Raw genomic sequence first — 7,563 nt, forward strand, 5'->3', positions numbered from 1 at the left:
ATATATATATATATATATATATATATATATATATATATATATATATACAATGGAATACTACCTGGCAATGAGAATTAATGAAATCCTGCCAATTGCAACAACATGGATAGAACTGGGAGGGTTATTATGCTAAGTGAAATAAGTCAGTCAGAAAAAGACAAATATGTTTTCACTCATTTGTGGATCTTGAGAAACTTAACAGAAGACCATGGGGAAGGGAAGGGGAAAAAACGGTTTCAAACAGAGAGGGAGGCAAACCCATAAAAGACTCAGAGAACAAACTGAGGGTTGATGACAGAGTGGGGAAGAATAGAAAATGGGTGATGGGCATTCAGGAGGGCACTTGTTGGGATGAGGACTGGGTGTTGTATGTAAGTGGGAATCTACCCCCAAAACCAACAGCACACTGTATACACTGTATGTTAGCTAACTTGACAACAAATTATATTAAAAAAAATTAGTCAACCTCTGTCATGGGGATAAAAGGTGCAGCATAGGGAATATAGTCAATGGTACTGTAATAGTGTTGTATGGTAACAGATGGTGGCTACACTTGTGGTCAGCACAGCATAATGTACAGACTTGTCAAATCACTGTTGTACACCTGAAACTAATATAACATTATGTGTCAGCTATTTCAATTAAGAAAAATTAATCAGGGGCACCTGGACAGCTTAGTTGGTTGAGCGTTCAACTTTGGCTCAGGTCATGATCTCACAGTTCACGAGTTCGAGCCCTGCACTGGGTTTGCTGCTGCCAGCACAAAGCCTGCTTCAGATCCTCTGTCCCTCTCTCATGTGCGCGCGCGCTCTCTCTCTCTCTCTCTCTCTCTCAAAAATAAAAAAAAATTTTTAAAAAAAAGGAAAGGAAAAAAATTCACCTCTGATTAAATTCATCACAACAAAAAGGGAGAAGACACACGTAAGCAACATAAGGAATGAAAAGGGCAAAATAAATACAGATGCTATTTACATTTAAATCACAAAAAAAAGGTAAGTGGGTTGTAATTTCAAGAAATGCACTAGCTTATTTATATGCTTGTTCCCAATAAAAACAAATAAAAATATTGGTTAATATATTAAAAACATCTTAAGGCAGCTAAGAGTTGAGACAAGACAATAAGGAATTACCAAACCAAAAGCTAAGTAGAACACATGATCACCTTTTGCCCTGAAAGAATTTGCTAATCCCAAAGAATTTGAACAGCAGTTTTGATCACCTCATGACACAAGGGGGAAAAAAGTCAAAACTCAGGATCAACGAAGGATTCTTCTAAAAGAAGACACCCAAAACATTAAGCCAAGATTTCAAAATGCTACATACTTCCTTTGGGAATGAATAAACCTGAAATAAAATCCTCCTTCCACACCATGCCTTGTGGAGAGGATACCCTGGCATTCAAGTAGAAAAGGACTGGAAAAAATAAGCAAACAAAAAAAAAGACTCTATTAAGTTGTAAGCACTGACCAGCCCTACAGCATATTTACAGCCCAAATAAAAATCATCAGGGTGGTCCAAGAAACTTCAAACCATAAATTTAAAGTGTCCCTGAAGTTCAAACCTTAAGTTTAAGTGACTCTAATGCCACTGAGAAATACAAATTCTTTCTAGAGAAAGGCACCCTTATCCTGGGCCTCAGAAAATTCCCCAGAATAATTTTTCAAATACAATGAGAAAAATCCTCAAAGCACCTAAGGATAGGGGTAGATGACAAATTATCTTCAAAGCAACAATAACAGTCCTCAATAGCAACAATAAAACTAGAACACAGTATTCTATTTTTCAATAAGCTAGGGGAAAAAAACCCAGAACCTAAAATTCTACATCCATGAAAATATCTTTCAAGTATACATAGATGTATTTTGATAAAAGATAAAAGGGTTTGACTCTAAAAGACCTCATTAAAGGAAATTCTAAATGATACCTTTCAGGCCCAAGCGAAATGATTCCAGATGACTGTCTAATATGTAAGAACAACAAAGGGAAAATAAAAGTAGCAACTATATGGGTGAATATAAATGAACTCAAACTTGACAAAACAATATTGTAATAATGCCTAGTGGAATTGTTTTTTTTTTTAATGATAGAATTAAAACATAGAACAGAAGTTTAATTACAGGGTGGTTCAGTTGGTTGAGTGTCGGACTCTTGATTTCAGCTTAGGTCACCATCTCACAGGTTGGTGGATCAAGACTCGCCTAGGGGTCTGCGGCTGAAAGCATGAAGCCTGCTTGGGATTCTCTCTCCTCTCTCTCTGCCCCTCCCTCTGTTGCTCTCTCTCTCTCTCAAAATAAATAAACATTTTTTTTAAGTTTAATTATATAAAGGAATAATGAAATTTAAATGTTCTAGGTCCCTTATACTATGCAGGAGGAAGGCAAAAGGTATAGATTTACATTAGATTTGAAAAAGTTCTCACCTTTTATTTTTATCACTTTAAAAGTCATGCAGGGGGTGCCTGGGTGGCTCAGTGGGTTGGGCGTCCTACTACGGCTCAGGTCATAATCTTGCAGTTCGTGGGTTCGAGCCCCATATCAGGCTTTGTGCTGACAGCCTGGAGCCTGCTTCAGACTGTCCCTGTCTCTCTCTGCCCCTCCCCCCCTCTGTCCCTCCCCTGCTCACACTCTGTCTCTTTCTTTCTCTCTCAAATATAAACAAACATTAAAAAACATTTTTTTATGTCATGCAGTGTATTACATTTATGGCATTTGATTAAATTTAACCACATAGATGAAAATACTCTTAGGAAGCCAGAAACCATTTTTCTTAAGTTTTTTACACTTTTTTAAAAGTTTTTTTATTTTGAGAAAACGAGAGAATGCACACACACACATACATGCACAAGGGCAGGGAGAGAAGGAAAGAGAGAATCCTAAGCAGGCTCCTAAGCACGGAGCCTGACATGGGGCTCAAACTCACGAACCGTGAGATCATGACCTAACCCGAAATCGAGAGTCAGCTGCTTAACCAACTGAGCCACCCAGGCACTGCTCACCATGACTCTTAAACAATTTCCCTTTCTTTCCAATCTTTCTTCACTGAATGGATTGTTTATCCCAATACTACCTCTTTTAAAAAGCTTTTAAAATTAAAATATAACAAGTATACAATAAACCATACCAATCATAAGTTACTTCACAAGAAATATTATAAAGCAATATTAAAAAGTGATTAGTCACTTTTATGTCATGAAACAGAACATAACCAACAATCTAGATAAACTCCCCACTCCCATCCCTTCCCAAATTGCAAAGAAAACCACTCTCCTCATTTCTAATTCCATAAACTAGTTCTGCCTGGTTTTGAACTTTAGTTCATGGAATCATATGGTATATATATCCTTTTGTTTCTGACTTCTTTCATTAAACATATTTGTAGGTTTTATCCATGTCATTTTGTATAGCTGCAGTTAGTTCCTTTTTCATGGTATTCCAACCTATGTGTATACCATAATTTATCCATTTTACTGTTAATGGACATTTGGGTTGTTTCCAGTTTGGGGCTAGTACAAATAATGTTGCTATAAATGTAGTGTGTACTCATCTACAAATGTTCATGAATTTCTATTGAGTATATACTTAGGAATGAAATGGCTGAGTTATTGGTAATGTAAACATTCAACAAAAAGCCTGATAGTTTCCCAAAGTGTTAAGTGTTCATACTTCTAATAGCAATGTATTAAAGTTCCAGCTGTTCCACATTTTCATCAATACTTTGTACTGCCAGATCTTTTAATTTTAGCTAATCAATCAAGATGGTATAGTGTTTCAACTGTGATTTTCACTTATATTTTCCAAACATATAACTTGGCTGGGCAATTTTTACCATGTCTTTAGGCTATCCAAATCATGTCTTTTGAATACACTCTTCTGTGAAATGCCAATTCAAATTCCTGCCCATTTTTCTATAGACTTATCTGTAGTTTTCCTACTGACTTTTAGTCCTTTATATATTAATACAATTCCCTTGTCAGTTATATGCTCTTCAAATATCTCCCCCTACTGGCTTCATATTGGCTTGCCTTTTTACTTTTCTATTGCCATTTTTGATTAACAGAAGTTCTTAATTTTAATGAAATTCATCAAATTTCCCCTTACAGTTAATATGTGTGTGTGCACGTGAGAGCATACATCTTAATGTTTGAGAAATCTTCACCTCCTCTATCTTGTAGAGATTCTTTCCTACATTTTATTCTTTAAAAGCATTATTGATTTACCTTTCATATGCATCTACAGTTGACTTTTGTGTTATGGTTCAAGGTAAGGTCCCAGATTTATTTTTTTCCACACGGATACCAAGTTACTCCTATTTTAGGGAGAAGAATACATATTTGATAATCAGAAGACCTGGGTTCTACTTCCAACTCTTTAAAACACAGGAATGTACAAACCACTGATGTCTGAGTATGAGTTTTGTGATCCAACTCAAATACATATTTAGAATCACTGGATTAGGTGCTCTCCAAGTATTTACAATATAGCAGGGGAAACAGTTATATAAACACCATAATGTATTGTAAGAATTACTGGACAATACTTAGTGATGCTTTTGTAGACAAGACTGAAAAATATGAACTGACTAGACAAGACTGAAAAATAATATAAAGACAAAAAAAAATGCCAAGTAGAAAGAATTACAAAGTATCTGTCACATAGTAAGTGTAAACAATAATTGGTAAATGCCAACTAGAAAGACTTACAAAAAGTTATGTTTACAAAGAATGTTAAAGCTAAAATTAAAAACGCACACACTCACTAACGAGGACAACACAATCCTTTCTAGAAAATCATGCTCATGGCAAGAAAATTAATGAGAGCTCAAGTCTATACTCAGGTTGAGTGAGTTTTAAATTTATGTATTTAAATTCAAGTTAGTTAAAGTGGAGTACTGGTTTCAGAAGTAGAACCCAGTGATTCATCACTTACATACAGCACCCAGTGCTTATCCCAGCAAGTGCCCTCTTTAATGCCCATCACCCACTTAGTCCATCCCCTCACCTACCTCCACTCCAGCAGCAAATCTTCAGTTGTTCCATGTGTTTAAGGGTCTCTTACGGTTTGCCTCCCTCTCTGTTTTTATCTTATTTTTTTCTTCCCTTCCCCTATGTTCATCTTTTGTATTTTTTTTTTTTAACGTTTATTTATTTTTGAGAGAGAGACTGAGCACGAGAGGTGGAGGGGCAGAGAGAGAGGGAAACACAGAATCGGAAGCAGGCTCCAGGCTCTGAGCTTTCAGTGCAGAGCCCAAAGCGGGGCTCGAACTTACGAACTGTGAGATCATGACCTGAGTGGAAATCAGATGCTTAACCGACTGAGCCCCTCATCTGTTGTGTTTCTTAAATTCCACATATGAGTGAGATCATATATTTTTCTTTCTCTGACTGACTTATTTCGCTTAGCATAATACACTCTAGTTCTAGCCACATTGTTGCAAATGGCAAGATTTCATTCTTTTTAATCACCGAGCAGTATTCCACTATATGAATGTATGTGTGTATACGTATGTGATATACATATACATATACACACACACACACACACACATATATATATGCACATCTTCTATATATTTTTAAAAGATTTTATTTTCAATTAATCTCTACACCCAACATGGAGCTTGAAGCCACAACCCTGAGATCAAGAGTCACACGCTCCATTGACTGAGCCACCCAGATGCCCCAAGCTTGATTTTTTTAAAGTTATGTATATGTAGGGAAGATTCCAAAATTACAAGATAGGAAGTTTGATTATTCGACCCTGGAAATTAACAGAAAGGGTTAGAAGCATCTAGAAAACAAAGTTTGTTCTAAAAACAAAAACACAATCATTGATAAATTCTTGTCAAGATACCCTCTTCACTCTCTGGCAGGATTATTAGTCTGATAGATACATGACAAAGTTAATGATGCTTTTTTTCCACAAGACTGAAAACTCTGAATTGATAAGATTTTAAACTGTATGAATTTTTTTCTACAGAGTACTGTTGAATGAGCTAACGTTAACCTGAAGTATGGACTCTAACATGAAACACCATGAGGCTTTTTTGTCTGTGCTCCTTTATCTCCTGACAATTTCATCATTATTTTAAATTACACAAAAAAACTAGTAGGATTTTAAATGTAATAATCATGTTTTATGTTAGGACACTATTAGCATAGACATGTTTGGGGGGAAGTGGTTTATTCTCACTGAACCTTTTCTTCCATCTAATAAGTAGACTAAATCAGTGACCTTCAAACTTCTTAACAGTGATCCATAATAAGAAATATGATCGAGGGGCGCCTGGGTGGCGCAGTCGGTTAAGCGTCCGACTTCAGCCAGGTCACGATCTCGCGGTCCGTGAGTTCGAGCCCCGCGTCAGGCTCTGGGCTGATGGCTCGGAGCCTGGAGCCTGTTTCCGATTCTGTGTCTCCCTCTCTCTCTGCCCCTCCCCCGTTCATGCTCTGTCTCTCTCTGTCCCAAAAATAAATAAAAAATGTTAAAAAAAAAAAAAAAAGAAAAGAAATATGATCGAGAACAACTAATCATATATGTGTTGGTGTGTGTAACTAAAACAAAAGTTTCATAAAATAACACCCTTATAACACAATGCCCCCTGATATTTCCTATTCTATGTCATTATTTTTAATGTAGATTATAACTCAAAAAGTTGATTTCATTACCAAAAATGGGGCATGAACTGTGGTTTGAAAAAATGGATTAGATGACTTCCAAAGTAACCTATAGCCCCCAAATTTTTATTTCTCTAATTTAGATACTGACATAAAATGTGGTATCAAATAAGTAGATGATATGTCTGACAGAAACAGGAACAATGATTTCACAATGATGGAATTCATAATTATACCAAATAGATGAACACTGGATTGAAAACAAGATGAATCTACAGAGGTAAGGGCCTACATTTAGGTTCAGAAATACCCTCAGCAAGTAAACAGAGCCCGGCGGCAAGTCAGATTAAAAGACCTGGAGGCTTTATTAACTATAAGCTTATTACGAGATGTCAGAGGATCTGTCAGTTTATGCAGGCTTGGTCTATAAATAAAATAGTATTTAATAAATATTGTGTTATAAGTATTTTGGTATCTGAAATCAAGTTTAATCAGGATCAGAGTTACTAGGTCTAGACCTCATCCTTTTTTATTACATGTAACATACAAGAACAAAGCATTACTAATATTACATACATTTATAATATTTAAATAAATAATATACTTCTTTTTACTGAGTATAATTTCCCAGACAAAGTGTTATTTCCCTTTACCAATTTAATCCTCAAAGAGGATTAAATACCCTACCCAGGTCACAAAGATTGTTAACATAAATGAAGTCAGGAGGTGAACCCAGGTCTGTCTGAATATAAATCAGGATTTTTTTTTTACTTTTTATCAGTGTTTATTAAATTATCTGCATCCATGGCTTTTAAAACTATTCAACATATATATATATATATATATATATATATATATACACACACGGGCCACTAATTTCAGGTAAACAAAATTTATTAGAGTATTTTAAAACTCCAATTAATAATAATAGTAACAGTTTCCTACCACTATGA

The 7,563-nt window shown here is 35.5% G+C and overlaps 1 protein-coding gene and 1 long non-coding RNA gene across 2 annotated transcripts in view; both read right to left on the reverse strand.

The window, feature by feature from the left end:
• The window catches only part of CRY1 (cryptochrome circadian regulator 1), a 94,554-nt gene that overhangs the window by 58,981 nt on the left and 28,010 nt on the right, over positions 1-7,563 (reverse strand). The window lies entirely within an intron of this gene.
• Positions 4,325-7,416, reverse strand: LOC125919529 (uncharacterized). Its single transcript, XR_007456820.1, has 2 exons — positions 6,521-7,416; positions 4,325-6,281 (listed from the first exon to the last, which is right to left on the reverse strand). It is a non-coding gene; the product is annotated as an uncharacterized LOC125919529 (long non-coding RNA).

The sequence above is a fragment of the Panthera uncia genome, chromosome B4 (assembly GCF_023721935.1).
Source record: "Panthera uncia isolate 11264 chromosome B4, Puncia_PCG_1.0, whole genome shotgun sequence".
Taxonomy (NCBI): domain Eukaryota; kingdom Metazoa; phylum Chordata; class Mammalia; order Carnivora; family Felidae; genus Panthera; species Panthera uncia.